Source organism: Pygocentrus nattereri, chromosome 3 (assembly GCF_015220715.1).
Source record: "Pygocentrus nattereri isolate fPygNat1 chromosome 3, fPygNat1.pri, whole genome shotgun sequence".
Lineage (NCBI taxonomy): Eukaryota > Metazoa > Chordata > Actinopteri > Characiformes > Serrasalmidae > Pygocentrus > Pygocentrus nattereri.
Window position 1 is genome coordinate 32,531,338 of NC_051213.1, and position 16,421 is coordinate 32,547,758.

Sequence of the window (16,421 nt, forward strand, 5' to 3'; positions counted from 1 at the left end):
TGGTCTCTACGTATATGATCGATTGGTTTAATTCAGTTTAAATTTAATCCAGTCAGGTCCCAGATGCCTGGTTCATGGACCATGTGACAAAATCAAATACGTTGCTATTGCTCATGTGGCGTTATTAGCAGCAGTTAGCAGCCAGATTATACGGACAGTGCAGTGCTGACGTGCACTGATAAACGCATGATGTTGATGCCTTGTAAAAAAAACATTCCCACCAGCTGCGAACTGACAGAGACCCATGATTTTTGGTGGACCAAGGGCAGAGTGTTCACATCTGTCAAAATGAACCAAGCTAAAGAAAAGGATTGACTGGTCTGCACCAAACATGGTACATGTGAAAACACCTTTAGACTGACTGAGAACGTCTTTGTGTTTTTGTGTGCATGTGAATGTAATTGCTGAGGATAAGACGCTCTCAGCTGTTAGCTGACAGGTTCAAAGTTTGTGTACTGTGTGTTACGCTTCATGTGTAGACTTGACATTTCCAATGTAGACATCCTGAAGGTTTTGGACACTCGCTTCCTGTCAGATCAAGGTGTTAGTGGTCACAATAAAGTAAGCATGACTGATATGAGAAATACCACTGCCTGAGCCAGCAATGGAATTTTACAGTATATCTGCTGCTTGAGAAGAAAAAAAAAACAAAAAAACCAACAACTCATTTCCTGCCACTTTCTACAAAATGTCACCCTCTCTCTCGTATTTCATCCGCGAGCCTGATAATTCATCCAATTATAGGGCAATTAATTACAAAAATGTGAACACCTGCAGTCATTCATTACTCCGGCGAATTTGCTGCTTGGCAAAATGATCAATAGCCTCAACCTTACTGAATCATTAAGCTAAAAGCAAATGTACTGGCTCTCCACGCCTGCGTGCCACCCCTTCCACTGACAATTCAATAACTCTAACAGCATATATTGACCATGATGGCTACCAACAAAGTGAGGCAGGAGGACATATTGCAGGCCGTGCTAGCAGCCAACAGTACAGAGAAAGGGGGCCAGACAGCAGGCACCCGAGGAGCCATTGCCATCGGACACCATGTGGGCTTCCATTTCAGATTAATCAGCCTTATCTAAAAGCTTTACCCCCCCCCCCCCCCTCTCCCCAACCCCCCTCCCCCCCTCGCTCAATGTGTGCAGAGATGACTGGAACGGCGATAAGCGGAGAGAAGAGAAGGATCTGCATTATGCAGCTTTGAAGACCATAAAAAGAGCATTGTGTGGAAGGATAAAGAGAGATGAGAAGACTCGCATGGAGTGACATGCTCTTTGTTGCGCAATTGAGTTTATCAATGTACATTACAAATCGTTTGACAAGTGGGATTACTTGGCAGTCAACTATGGGGTGTAATAAGGTGAAATTTAGCATATATGCTGGAGGATGTAACAATTTATAAGGCTGTTTTGATCCCAACTGACAGATCGGTATTAAAGCAAACCGAAGCACTTTTTAATGGATAGCGATTGCGATGCTTTGTTAAAGCTATTTTACACCATCTGGGTTCTATTTGCACCACTGTCTTCAAATCTGGACCTCGAATCCAATTTTGTTTTTTAATATAGGAAATACACAAATACATGAACATCACAGGTTAAACCTGTTGAGCGCTGTGTGAATAAAATGTCCAGTCTAATATTTGTTTTGCTGAAGCCATGAGAAAACAACCCATTGTGTCTTATGAAGCCTAACTGATGCATAAGATGAAGACTCACATTTAAATGCTTTTGAAACTAACTGCAACTGAGAAATAATGATTTCATCCAGAACTCTGCCAATACACAACCTAACTTTGTCTATGTACCTTCACACAAGGGCAGCGTCTCAATCCACTTACTACAATACTAAAGAGCATGTTCTAAATAGTAATACCCTTGATGGTGCACTAATTTGACGTGTTATTCAGTACGCCATATGTGCTTTTAGATGCAGCCGCAGAATTACACCCGGCCCCCAACTGAAAGTCTAAGCAAACGCATCTCCACACTATAAGAGATATAAGAGTATAAGAGAGAGTGGCAAAGTGTAAAAGAGACACAGAGAGAGCAGCATAATGACACTATAACTTTTCAACTGATGGAATGCATTTACACTGAGACTCAACCAGTGGACTCAACCAGTCCAAAAGCAGACTGTCCACCTGGCAATCTTTCTCAACTACAACTTGCACCCTAGAGTCTCAAGACTCAACTTGTGTGACTTAGCTAGTGACCACTCCTGTAAGATTGTGATGTGGTGACAAAACATGGTCCTAAAATCAGAGCTCTAGCCACTCCCCAGATAAATACAAAGCTAGCCCTGAGCGTCAGCCAGGCAGCACTGAACCCAGCCATCCATGAGCACTGTTTCACTGCAGGAGTCACTGCACTGTGTGATCCGCTTCCTGCAAGCACAGGCTGATTTCCAGCAGCACAGACCCAGCACGTTGGTATGGGGGGGGGGGGGATCTGGGGGTGGGCTGGGGAGAGATACAGTGTTGGTGGATGTGGCTGAGCATTAGCATTGCTGTTTGGCTTGCTTCATTTCATTAGAGGCCATGTTTCCCAGGGAGCTTTAATAAAGCACGGAATGTAAAACACCTCAGCACTGCTGGCACTACAGCATGACTTAGAACACTCATCCCCACAAACACACACACATACACACTGCCACGCATCTGCCTAGTCGTGCCTGAGCTGTGCTCTGAGTGTTCAGTGTGGAGGCTCCTGGGTAAATGAGTGGGAGAAGGAAGAAAACCACCTCGCTCTTTGCACACACAGCACAGTATAATAAATAGACACTTCATAACACTACAGCTCCAGCTAGCGTTTTTAAGCCTGGCCACGGGTTAGCATTCTCTGTAGCTCTAGGCGTTCATAAGAGAAGACTTAAGCCCTTTCGCCCTCAGTCAACTGTGTCAATACAAACATTTAACTGCCTTTAATGTGATGCTCTGTATCTACTCTTACAGCCTCTCCAGCCCTGTGAAAGTTGCCATCTCAATATGCACTCAGTAAGCTCTCAGCAGAGCCTATAATGGATATGGTTTTATGCTCTTACCCTTTTTTGTATAGATCACCACTTCATCAACTTTATTACAGCGATACATGTTGGACTGGTAAACAGCATCACGGTTAATTAAAGCAAAATAAAGTACTGGATATATACACAGTCATGTGCAAAAGTTTGGGCCACCCTGGTAAAATGAAATTTAGACTTATGGCACATTTTATATATGTATGTTTACTTTATGCTTGTTTCCTGTAGAGAACTTAGAAAATCAACAAAACATGTCATCATTTGACCTGGAATTGTTCAAACATTTGCATGTGTCTGTACAGTACTGATTAAGATACTTTGCTATAATTTTACAGCTTTAAAGTCACAGTAACTATTGTAAACTACACATACAATCATAATGGTGGCAGAGATATATGATCATAATGGTGGCAGATGATAGTAATCACAGTGAAAGTCTTTTACTGTACACAGCTACAGGTCATGTTTACAGCTGGCAATACACTCTGTGCTTAAACTACTGTGGTGAACTTGCACCAGGGCCTGATATCCAGAAAGCATAGCAACGCTAAACCAACCTATAGGGTACAAAGATAAATACACTCTTCACGTAACTATAAACCACCCACTTTAAGTACACTCGACAAAATAACTATAGAACTACCCACAACAGCAACCTATTGATTTGCCACCTCTAGTATGTATCTCATCAAAGCTTCTCAAAACTAGTTCATGGTCAACTTCTCACTTTTCTATTATCTCTAATGCATTTACCTACACATTACATCGTCTTTTGTTTGTTTGTTTCATGAAATATTACATTTTATGTTGTTGAAAGAACGTCCTTACTCTTCCCATTGGCTTTTGTAGAGATTTCTAGGACGGCTGGAACAATTCATTTTGAAAGCAATTGTAAAAACTGAACAGTAAATCATCGAGTATGATAATCAGCTCCCTGAAATGCACAGTGAAGCACGATAAAAGAAAGGGACCTATATAGTAACAAGGGCAGTATGACATATATACACATAACACTGGAACCCATTTTAGTGCTATATAGAACTATTTTGAAAGAATTATATACAACAGGCTCTCCAACATAAAGAAGAAGTCTTAAACCTCCTTCTGCAGGCCCCCTTGTGGCCATTCCATTCAGAAATGCTTCATTAATATAAACAAAAGAAATATTTCGCCCCATAACTCGAGTGACTAGGACACTGGCTATGTTTACATGCAAAGCCAATCTGATTGAATACAGTCGGATTACAGACTCAGACTGAGGGGTTTATCTACTCACTCAGCTCAACAGTATGATGAAAATCTTCGTTTACCTGCTCACTACAAGCGATCCGATGCAAAATGACGCGCATGCGTGGAGCAGCGCTGAGTGAACGTTACCATGACAGTGAACATCACGTGAGGTCCAGTCGGCGCGCTTGTGTTTTTAATGGCTTTAAACTGATGTCAGGCTCAGAAAAACGGCCTTCACATGCACTTATAAAGGAAGACGTCGTGCTCTGAGACACTTAAGCTGGACGTCCGTCCCACCGCAGTCTTTTAAAGCTCAGAGTATGAACCTCGTCTCCTCTGCAGACCAGTTTCTGCTCCACCATGTTGAACGGTATAAACCTTTCGCTATGCCGCGCATGCGCAGAAGTGTACTCGAATTCAGGCGTTTACACGGATATTATTCTTCTATTTAACAGATTATTTAGAGGATTACTCACCTCGTTCAATCGGATAGAAATTGTACTCCAATTGGCCTCAATTGGATTAGTCTATTCCGATGGAGGTGTTTACATGGACGTATTCTATTCTGATTGAGCTATTAGACGGATTATTAACGGATTATCAGGCTGCATGTAAACGTGGCTACTGTTGGCTCTCTGTGTGCATGAAATGCTGTGACTGTGTTGAGCTGCTAGTCAGCAAAGAGGGGGGAAAGGGGAAGAGCGGGAACTCCCTGATAATTCAAACCAATTCAAAATCAGCATTTCTTACACTTTTCTTTATGCGTTTACATGGTTATTTGAGTTGTCACAAATCTATATATACTCATTGCAACCCTCAAGGAATTGGAATCTCTCCTCTTTTGGCTCCCTCTTCTTAAAGCCACTGCAAACTTGGTGTATTCTGTTTCAAATGAATATGGTTCTGCGGCACTTTGGAAACATACCTCCTCAAAGTCCTCCGCATACTGCCATCTTCTAAAATAATTCATGAAACTGTAAAAATAAACTGTAAACTAAAACTGCTGCTGGCATTAGGAGTGTTGAACAGCTGTAGCTACAGGCCAGTAACAACTAAAGCATGTTAGCTTGTGTGCACTGATGTCTGTTGAGAATGCGGTTTTGAGAGGAAACACAGAAGTAATCCTGGAGTAAAAGTTTATACTAAAAATACATTTTAGGCCAAAACTTTATAACAAAACTATCACAAAAGAATGTCTCAGGTATCAAGGTATCACTTTATGTAATAACTTACCGGCTTGTAGCTTTTAGAGCCATTAAATGCTTTGGACATCTGGTTCCTAGAACTATGGTGAACAATTCTGACTCTAAACTTCTTCTGATGTTGTTTACATCTAAACCATTGAATGATTAATTCTGCAAAATCTGTGGAGTTCCCCTTTCAGGGCGTACCTTAATTTCATAAATAGTATTAATAAAAGTTCATAGCAAATTTGCAGCAGTCATTTACAGTATAACCTTTAGATTAAAAGGATAAAAAATAGGAAAATGGTTGCTAATTAACATGCAGTTAACATAAACTAACAAAATTAGTAAGAATGATGGGAAGCTCAATCCCCACTGCTACAATATACATTATTTAACTAAAACTACTGAATTCAGTTTACTGTTTGGTCTTATTACATTATGGCCATATTAAATATTATTGGTAATCAGAACTGTCAGCTCCTTAAAATGAGTATCGGTGACAAACGTTTAACACAGTTTAAGCTCTAGCTCTCAGTACTGCATGATGCTGGCCTAATAGAGAAACAAGGGTGTTTATTGATCAGGAGTGGTTTAGCAACAGCAGACAAAGTGCATCTATTCACTTACTTTCAGCCTCTTCTACCTGCATTGTGGTAAACTGTTAGAGTAGGACAAAGTTCTCAAAGCTCTTTTACTGCTGGATTAATGGGCCACATCAGGCTGGGGGAAAAACACGACATGTAAAATATCTGATTGTTTTGGCATTAAAAGTCATTAGTATGAACAGAGAAAGGCACTTTACATGTTAAGTGGTTCATTATTCTATCACAGGGTTCTTGAGCACACTTCTCGAGGACACTGAGAGTCAGCCCACACATTTGATTTATTCCGTCTCCTAATGAAATGGACCACCAGTGTCTACATCACGCTCAGATGTGTTGGCAGCTGGAACAGCACAGAAATGAATATCCTTGAGTGCTGAATTGATGACCTCTGTTCTTCTAGAAGCTAAATGCATAAAAAAATAAAAAATAAAAAAAAATCTGTATCAAACTGAAGCTCTGACACTGCAGTGCCAGGAAGTGGCAGGTTGAGTCATGCACATTTGAAGTGTTCACATTTTCTTAGTCACCACAGCTCTCTACTTTTTCTTTAGCAATCGCTCCATCACTGTAGAGAGGTGGTGCTCTTCACCTGCCTCTGCTTTCACAGTGATGACTGAATGTCTGCATGAATGTGAAGTATATGAGTTGAAAACGTGAGAGTTCTCTTAAGCAGTTCTGTGAAAAGGGGGGGGGGGGGGGGGGGCACCAAAGATTTTCAATGTGTAGTGTGTCCACTCTTTCGTGAAAAGAAGAGAAGCTGCATTGAAAGTAGACTCACTTTCCTTCTTAGAGAAATCTGAAAAGTTCAGCCTTAGAAGTTGCACTTTATGCTTCTTATGATCCAAGTATGATCCCAAACACAATTCAATGTTGAGTTTTTAAATACATTTTTTTAACAGTTTATTCAGTTTTATCAGTAATACTGCGTCTTCTTGACAGCTGTATTTCCTTTAAGGCCCATAGTTTTGTCATGTCAGTGTCATTCTGGTGGCCTACCATGTCTTACATGGTTGTTATGAGTTCCATTTTCTCTCCAGCTTTTAATCACTGTTTGAATTTCAGTTTTGGATATGCAAAGCACCTCACAGACCAGGTTTCTCTCTCTCTCTCTCTCTCTCTCTCTCTCACTCTCTCTCTCTACCTCTTTCTCTCTCACTCCCTCACATTTGTTAACAAGAATGTCCACAGGAGGAGTTAAGACTACTCTAGTAACTAAAGTGAAAACAACCCTGTGTCAGCTGAAATCTTGCCTGGTGAGCATTATGGACATGTAAGAAGTGCATGATTTCTAGAACTTTTGGGGTCCTACCTGCTAGTGCTTTGCATCAGTGCCACTGTGCCCTAGTTCTTTGACTTTTTTTCCTTATACCAATGGATTATCTTATATCGGATCTCCTCAGAAATATCTCCTAAAAATGAATAACTTGTATTTAATAGAGTTAAATACATGAAGGAAGGTCTCTGATTTTTGCACAGCATTGTATACAGTCACTGTCATAAGAAAATACTCTTAATGTAGCTTAAAACAGAAACTGCAAGCATCTGCTGCTCAAAAATTCTATTGGAGATGTTACAGTAGGCTTGCGTTTCACCTTCATTAGGCCAACAGGGCTGAAAGGAGAAGTAGCTGTGCTGCAGACCAGAGCATTCGTCCATAGTGTGTTTCTGCATTCTTTTCATCCTGTAGCTGGGAAAGCATTGTCACCTGCTGAATCCCTAATGGTGCCTTCTGTAGGCTCTCAGGTCAAAAACAACAGCAATCAAAGGGGCAAGGCAGAAGGAGGGTGTTAGATGAATAAAGAGCAAGAGAGAAATAAGCACAGAAAAAGGGGGGGGGGGATTGAGAGAGGGAGAGAAAGAAATTATGAGAGACAGAAAGAAAAAAATGTGATTACAAGAAAAAAGTGAGAGGGAGAGTTAAAGAGAAAAAAAATAGAAAAAAGAAAGGAAAAGGCATGAAACAGAGTGAAAGAAAGAAAGGGTTGAGATAGCAAATGAGTGTTAGATAAAGAGAAATAAATAAAGAGAGAGGGTGAGAGGGAGAGAAAGACAGATGGCATGAGAGACAGAGGGGGAAAAAGTATGAGGGAGAGAAAGAGAGAGGAAGACAGAGAGACAAAAAAACAAAAAAGAGTAGAAAGAACAGGATAGACACAAAAAGAGGGAGAAAGAAAGAAAGAAAGGTGGAGAGAGAAAATTAATAAGAGAGAAAAGAAAATAAAGAAACAGAAGGAGAGAGAATGAGGGAGAAATAGAAACAGAAAGTGTGAGAAAATAGAATGAGAAACAGAGAAAAGAAAAAAGAAAGAAAGAAAAGGAGAGAGAGACTGGGAATGAGAGAGAGTGTTACAGAGAGAAAAGAGAGGGATTTCAGAAGAATGTAAAGCAAACCACACCTGCCAGTAGTTTCGTTTCCATGCTCTCTCTCATTCATCATCTTCCTTTCTTTAGTTCATTCCATCCTTTTTTCTCTCTCAAAATTAAAGAGCTCCAATGACAACTCAGAGCGAACAAGGTTATTTGAACAAGCAGAAAGCAACGAGCTGCACGGCCTCTTTCAAGACAATTCGCATTCTCCTCTATCTGCACTCTAATGTCTATGACAACCTGTGCGGGAGGCCTCACGCGGCTGCGGAATTAAAGAGATAATTATCTGTCTCTGGTGATGAATGTGTTTACTGTGCTAAATGCCAGGGCTTTTTCATCAACTCAGAAACTACTCATCTCCCTCCCGGGCAAAATGCATTACGATACGCTACTAAACGCTGCATGTCAAAGATTTCTGATCCTTCATTTTCAAAAAGTCATGAACTCAGAGAGGCTACTTTCACCTCAACAGACTGTGATTCACAGCTGACTCTCAGAGTGTAATGGTGGATATAAAGGTTGTCAGGTGGGCCGTAAAATGAAGGGCTATTTGAAGGACATTTTAGTGTTCACTGCTTTCTACTCCTTTTGCTGAACAATTTTAAATGGTTTTTAAAACTAAGCACTTACTCGGGGAGTCAGAAAGTCTATTCAGAGTCCTCACATCAGAGATTAGAGCAACATGTGCTCTGATGACTACAGCTCAGCAGATAATCTCTCTCTCACAGCTATGAACATACATACTGACCAGTGGCTCTCAATCCTGGTCTTGGAGTATCATTGTCCTGCATGTCGTCATTAAACTTGAGGGGCGTTATGCTTGAAAAGAAGATTCTGGACACATAAAAGTTCAGATCCAACATACAGCATGGTCTAAATTTAGAGACCACTCTTCCTTTGCTTAATTTCCAGTCGAAATGGCCATTAAATACAAGTTAATCATTTCTCAGGAGCTGTTTCTGAGAATAATAGATATAAAATAATCAGTTTGCATAAGAAATGTGAAAGTTAAAGGGACAGGAGTGAAAAAAACAGGAGTTTAAAACAAGAGTTTAAAAAAATACAATAGATACAGAGAAAATGGGACTCATAACCACACAAGACCTAGTAGACTACCAAACTGACCCTATCAGATTAAGATAAGATAAGACAAGACAGACTTTTATTATCCCACTGGGGGAAATTTACATTGTTACAACAGAATACACAGTAAGCAGATAAAGAGCAGTAAGTAGACAAAGATGTGCATCAAACAAAATACAAAATATAAGATATACTAATAATTATAATAAATAAATAAACAAGGCGTCTGTTAGCAGAAAAATATAAAAAATAAAAATACAATTAAGAAACTATACAAATTTACAGTTTACACATGCAGTTGTATGGATATTGCACATTTCTGAGCAACTTCTGAGCAAATGAGATTAACAGCACTTAAAGCTTTCATTTTCAGAGAAAATCAAGCTTCACTCTTGCTTCAGATATGAAACAACCCGCAGGTGTTTCTATCCACCAACTCAACTCAAAATGATGAAACATCACTGAATGTGTGAACCAACTTCTAACACTGAACTTTAGAGATGTGGAAAACACCTCTGCAGTTTTCCTTGTAAAACTGAAGGCAAGTCTCTTGAAAAGAATGGAAGCTGTAGTCAAAATAAAAGTTTATATTTAGTCGTTGTTTTGTTTACGTTTCTGTGAAATGTGTTGTTTTTGTTCTTGTTTCTGAAAATGTAATATCTTGTACTTAATGCCAGTGCTAACTTTCAAGAGTACCACTGCGTGGAGGAAAACACACTGGTACTCAACCAGGGTGCAGGTAGGTCTGGATTCAGATAAGTAGCCCTACCATGCCAAACCACACTGTCCAGTGGAAAAGCGCTTGATTTTTTAATAGTTGTCCCATCCTTCCAACAGTAATGCTAGAGTGTATTATCTTAAAAGAAGATGATAAACTGAATGAGCACAGTTACATATTTTTGGACTGTCCTGACGTTCTGACAGAGTGATTCGCTGATATAAGTTTAACGGAAGATACGTTAGATTCACTGGGTAGAAAGAAGATATCCTGAAGTCACAGCAGTTTAACCAATGTTGCTTCAATTTTTCTCCAGCGGTCAGACATTCGTCATTTATCTGGAAGACTCTGTATTGTTCTGTTGGAACGTGTACAAACAGACAAATAAGAACATAAGCGTGCAACAAAAATAATAGAAAGCAAACAATTAGGAGACTGAAGGAAATTCATGCTGTGCACAGCCAGACTTAGCCATCTAGTTCCAGTCGCGATAATATTAATGCCTGGGTAAATGAAATCTGCCTCATGGACGTGAGAGGAATGTCCAAGGAGAATGTTACTGATGTGCAAGTATTCATGGGAATGAGGACAGATTTATTCCTCTCTGCTCTGAGAATTGGCTATATTTTGAGAATAGTCGTAACACATTATGAACAGAAGAGGCATTGGAGAGTAAGAGGAGACTGTAATCAACAAACAAGGTGATTGAGTGTCTGGAGGCCTTAATTGCTATTGGCTTTGTGTCACGGGATTGCCAAGCAGCTGGTACCAGTGGTTCTAAGGCCAGGATAAACAACAGAGGACTCAAAGGGCACCTCTGATCTGTTCCACATCCCAGACAAAACAGAACAGACATTTAATGACCAGTTCGTGGCCTTGCGATGGCTGTTATCTTAGCAAACCACAGCAGTTTACTTACCAAACTGCTTTAAAATCAGGATCATTTCTCTAGTGAACACAGAATCAAAGAAGATGGCATGGGTTGCTTTATAAGTATGGGCATGAAAGTCCCTGCCCTGATTTTTGATTGCCCAGAATCATTGTTCAAATAAGGCACACTAAGTTGTCTAATTTATTACTAATGTTATATTTGGTGGGCATCAGCAGATTTTTCTCTCCTTTGAGTTTTCTCTCGTGTGTTATGGGGCATTTAAAACAGAACTAGACCTTTGCGTATTTGTTAAAGTCATTAAAAATGCATATTCAAATGTAGTAGAAGTACACAGTTGAATATTTAAAGCCACCTCTGCCCTCAACACTCCATTGCTGTGCATGATTTTGGAATACATTGACCAGCCATAACATTAAAATAACCTCCTTGTTTCTATGCTCATTGTCCATTCTATCAGCTCCACTTCCTATATAGGTGTACTTTGTAGTTCTACAGTTACAGACTCTAGTCCATCTGTCTCTCTGATACTTTGTTAGCCCCATTTTTATCCTGTTCTTCAATGCTTATGACCCCCACAGGGCCACCACAGAGCAGGTACTATTGGGATGGTGGATCATTCTCAGCACTGCAGTGACACTGACGTGGTGGTGTTGTGTTAGTGTGTGTTGTGCTGGTATGAGTTTGAGTCCACTCACTGTCCACTCTATTAAACACTTCAAATGTGTTGGTCCACCTTGCACATGTAAAGTCAACACAAACAGCACAGTTTGTCTTGGTCATCCTCTAGTCCTTCATCAGTGGTCACAGGACGCCGCCCACAGGGCGCTGTTGGCTGGATATTTTTGGTTGGTGGACTGTTTTCAGTCCAGCAGTGACACTGAGGTGTTTAAAAACTCTAGCAATAATGCTGTGTCTGATCCACTCAGACCAGCACAACACACACTAACATGATCCACCACCCAAATAGTACCTGCTTTGTGGTGGTCCTCAGGGAGTCCTGACCATTGAAGAACAGGATAAGGGGGGGCTAACAAAGTATGCAGAGAAACAGATGGACTATAGTCTGTAATTGGAGAACTACAAAGAGCACCTTTGTAGTGGAGGAGATAAAATGGAGGATAAAAATAAGGAGATAAGTTTTAATGTTATGACTGAACTTAAGCAACTCTGCATGAAGCCATCCATCCATCCATCCATCCATTATCTTCCACTTCTCTGGGGTTCGGCTCGCGGGGGCAGCATCCTAAGCAATGAGGCCCAGACCTCCCTTTCCCCAGCCACTTCCACTAGCTCTCCAAGGGGGATTCCGAGGCGCTCCCAGGCCAGCTGGGTGATATAGTCATGCCAGCGTTTCCTGGGTCTTCCCCGGGGTCTCCTCCCAGGTGGACTTGCCGGTGACACCTCCCGAGGGAGGCGTCCAGGAGGCATCCTAACCAGATGCCTGAACCACCTCAGCTGGCTCCTCTCGACATGAAGAAGCAGCGGCTCTACTCCGAGTCTCTCCCGGATGACCGAATTTCTCACCCTATCTCTAAGGGAGAGTCCAGACACCCTGCGGAGGAAACTCATTTTGGCCGATTGTATTCGCGATCTTATTATTTCGGTCATTACCCAAAGCTCATGACCATAGGTGAGGGTGGGAATGTAGATCTACAGGTAAATTGAGAGCCTTGCCTTATGGCTCAGCTCTTTCTTTACCACAACAGACCGGTAAAGAGCCCGCATCACTGCTGACCCAGCACCAATCCGCCTGTCAATCTCCTGCTCCCTTGTACCATCACTCGTGAACAAGACCCCAAGATACTTGAACTCCTCCAATTGAGGCAAGAGCCTATCCCCAACCCAGAGAGGGCTCTCCATCGTTTTCCGCCTGAGAACCATGGTCTCGGATTTAGAGGTACTGATTTTCATCCCGGCCGCTTCACACTCAGCTGCAAACCAATCCAGCGAAAGCTGAAGTTCGCGGCCTGATGTCCCCAATAGGACCACATCATCTGCAAACAGCAGCGATGTGACCCTGAGGTCACCAAACCGGACACCCTCCATCCCCTGACTGCACCTAGAAATTCTATCCATAAAAATTATGAATAGAATCGGTGACAAAGGGCAGCCCTGAAGGAGTCCAACTCTCACTGGGAACGAGTCTGACTTACTGCCGGCTATGCGAACCAAACTCCAGCTTAGTTTGTACAGGGCCTGAATGGCTCCATGTACCCCGTTATTCCCGAAGCACGTCCCACAGAATACCCCGTGGAACACTGTCGAATGCCTTCTCCAGATCCACAAAGCACATGTGGACTGGTTGGGCAAACTCCCATAAACCCTCCAGAATCCTGGAAAGGGTGAAGAGTTGGTCCAGTGTTCCACGTCCAGGGAGGAACCCGCACTGCTCCTCCTGGATCCGAGGTTCGACTATAAGCAGGACTCTCTTCTCCAGTACCCCTGCATAGACCTTACCAGAGAGGCTGAGGAGTGTGATTCCCCAGTAGTTGGAACACACCCTCTGGTCCCCTTTTTTAAAAAGAGGCACCACTACCCCAGTCTGCCAATCCAGTGGCACCGCCCCCATTGTCCACGCAATGTTGAAAAGGCATGTCAGCCAAGACAGCCCCACAACATCCAGAGCCTTGAGGAACTCGGGACGGATCTCATCCTCCCCTGGAGCCTTGCCACCAAGGAGCTTCTTAACTACCTTAGCGACTTCAGCCTCAGTAATGGACAAGCCTATTCCCATGTCTCCAACTCTGCCTCCTCACTGGAGAATGTATCAGTGGGATTGAGAAGGTCCTCAAAATATTCCTTCCACCGCCCAATGACGTCTTCAGTCGAAGTCAGCAGCACACCCTCTCCACTATATACAGTGCTAGTGGCACTTTGTAGTTGTGTCATCGGACTTGTGGCCGTGTGTTTTGGACACTTGGGTAAAGAGAGGAGCTGAGCTGTAAACTGATCACCACCTGGTGGTGAGTTGGATCAGGTGGTGGGGGAAGATGCCGGTCAGACCAGGCAAACCCAAACGTATAGTGAGGGTTTGCTTGGAACATCTGGCAGAAGAACCTGTCAAATTGATCTTCAACTCACACCTCCGTCAGAACTTTGACCAGATTTCGGGGGAGGTGGGGGACCTTGACTCAGAATGGGCCATGTTCCGCTCCTCCATTGTTGAAGCGGCTGACTGTAGCTGTGGCTGTATGGTAGTTGGTGCCTGTCGGCCATCCTGTCCACCATCCTCGAACCCGGTGGTGGACACCCCAGGTGAGAGATGCCGTCAAGCTGTAGAAGGACTCCTACCGGGCATGGTTGGCCTGTGGGATGCCAGAGGCAGCTGGCAGGTATCGACAGGCCAATCGATCTGCGCCTTCAGTCGTCGCCAAGGCAAAAACCCGTGTGTGGGAGGAGTTTGGTGAGGCCTTGGAAAGTGACTCTGTCAGCTCACAGATCAGAGAGGCCATTCCTCCCAATCACCCCCCTCCAGGTCTCACTGTCATTGCCCACATGAGCGTTAAAGTCCCCCAGTAGGACAATAGAGTCTCCAGGAGGAGCACTTTCAAGCACCCTTCCCAAGGACTCTAAGAAGGCTGGGTACTCTGAACTGCTGTTCGGTGCATAAGCACAGACAGCAGTCAGGACCCGTTCCCCAACCCAAAGGCGTAGGGAAGCTACCCTCTCATCCACCAGAGAAAACCCAACATACAGGCGAGGGGCTATGAGAATGCCCACACCTGCCCGCCGCCTCTCACCATAGGCAACTCCAGAAAAGAATAAAGTCCAGCCCCTCTCAAGGAGATTGGACCCAGAGCCCAAGCTGTGTGTTGAGGTGAGCCCGACTATATCTAGCCGGTATCTCTCAACCTCGTGCACCAACTCAGGCTCCTTCCCCGCCAGTGAGGTAACGTTCCAAGTTCCAAAAGCCAGTTTCAGCAACCGAGGATCAGAACGCGAAGGGCCACGCCTTCGGACACTGCCCGATCCACAAAGCACCGAACCACTAATACTGCCCCTCCCATTGGTGGTGGGTCGATGGGAAGGGGACTCATGTAACTCCTCCGGGCTGGGCCCGGCCGGGCACCATGAGTAAATGCCCTGCCACCAGACACTCGCTGGCGAGCCCCTCCCCCAGGCCTGGCTCCAGGGTGGGGCCCCGGTAACCCTGTTCCGGGCAGGGTACACAAGTCCTGTTTTCGTCTTTTCATAGGGGTTATTATGGATCACACTTTGTCTGACCTGTCACCTGTCATCTGCATGAAGCGATATGCCTAATCAGAAGTCAACAGGCAGGAATATGTTCTCTTTCTTCTGCTACAAACTGCAAACATATGCTGATAAGGCAACACTCCAAATGTGGAAACCCTATAGCATAGTATACTAAAAATCATGCAATACTTAATGCAGATGCAGATTAAACCTAAACCTACAACAGGATTTCCAATAGTGATGCACCTGAGTCTGCAATTTAGTCTAAAACCAGGCTTAATCAATGTAGAGTAAACTTACACATAAGGTAGTATATTACATTAGCTGCTTGGCTAAGCAGTGCTGCAGTTAGACTTCAGCTGTTGCAACTCAGTGCACCCATACTTTCGTTCACTGGCATTGAATGTAACAACGCGGCAGAGATTTTGTGGAAAACATATAGAAAAATAAGCCTATGTAGACCACCATCTTGCACTCCCAGCCTGAGAACCATTAGTTTATGCAATGCTTGATATTTGAGTGCCCACTTGTGAATTTACGGGACATACAGCTGTTTGAGAAAATGGGCTATGCTGCAGCCTTGTAATCTTCTTGAAAAATAAAATGTTTAAAGTGTGAACATCTGAATATTTTACAAATTAGGGGAACCTTCAAATTTAATTTCTGTGCCCAGTTGAGCACCCTACAATTTTACTTGTCACCCATTCTCACCGGTGTTTCCACAAAGACATGTGTAGCCAGTCACTATATACTTTCTGACTGCCACTAATGCAGGGCGTTAGCACTGCTGAACACCAGTGGAGAAGAACGCTGAGTGCTCAATTATACTGGAGATGCATAGAATGGGCTAGTTGTAATGAAGCTATACGAATGTGACTGAACCTTCGTGGAGAAAGAGGAAGACATTTCACTTTCTTTGTCAGACAAAATGACTTTGGATGTTTTAGAATAGAATAAAACTACTGTTTTCCCCCAATTTAAAAGTGGCACAATGTCTATGTATTCAGGAAAATGTCTATGCCCAAAAGTAACCAGACAGTGCATTCAACTAATTTAAGGTGCCTTTGCACACAGCTTGTATAATCCTCATATTAAAGCATTGTTAATGGAACGGTTCG

The 16,421-nt window shown here is 42.9% G+C and overlaps 1 protein-coding gene across 8 annotated transcripts in view; it reads right to left on the bottom strand.

The window, feature by feature from the left end:
* The window catches only part of adgrb1a (adhesion G protein-coupled receptor B1a), a 173,864-nt gene that overhangs the window by 129,103 nt on the left and 28,340 nt on the right, over nt 1–16,421 (bottom strand). The gene's annotated exons all lie outside the window — the stretch shown is intronic.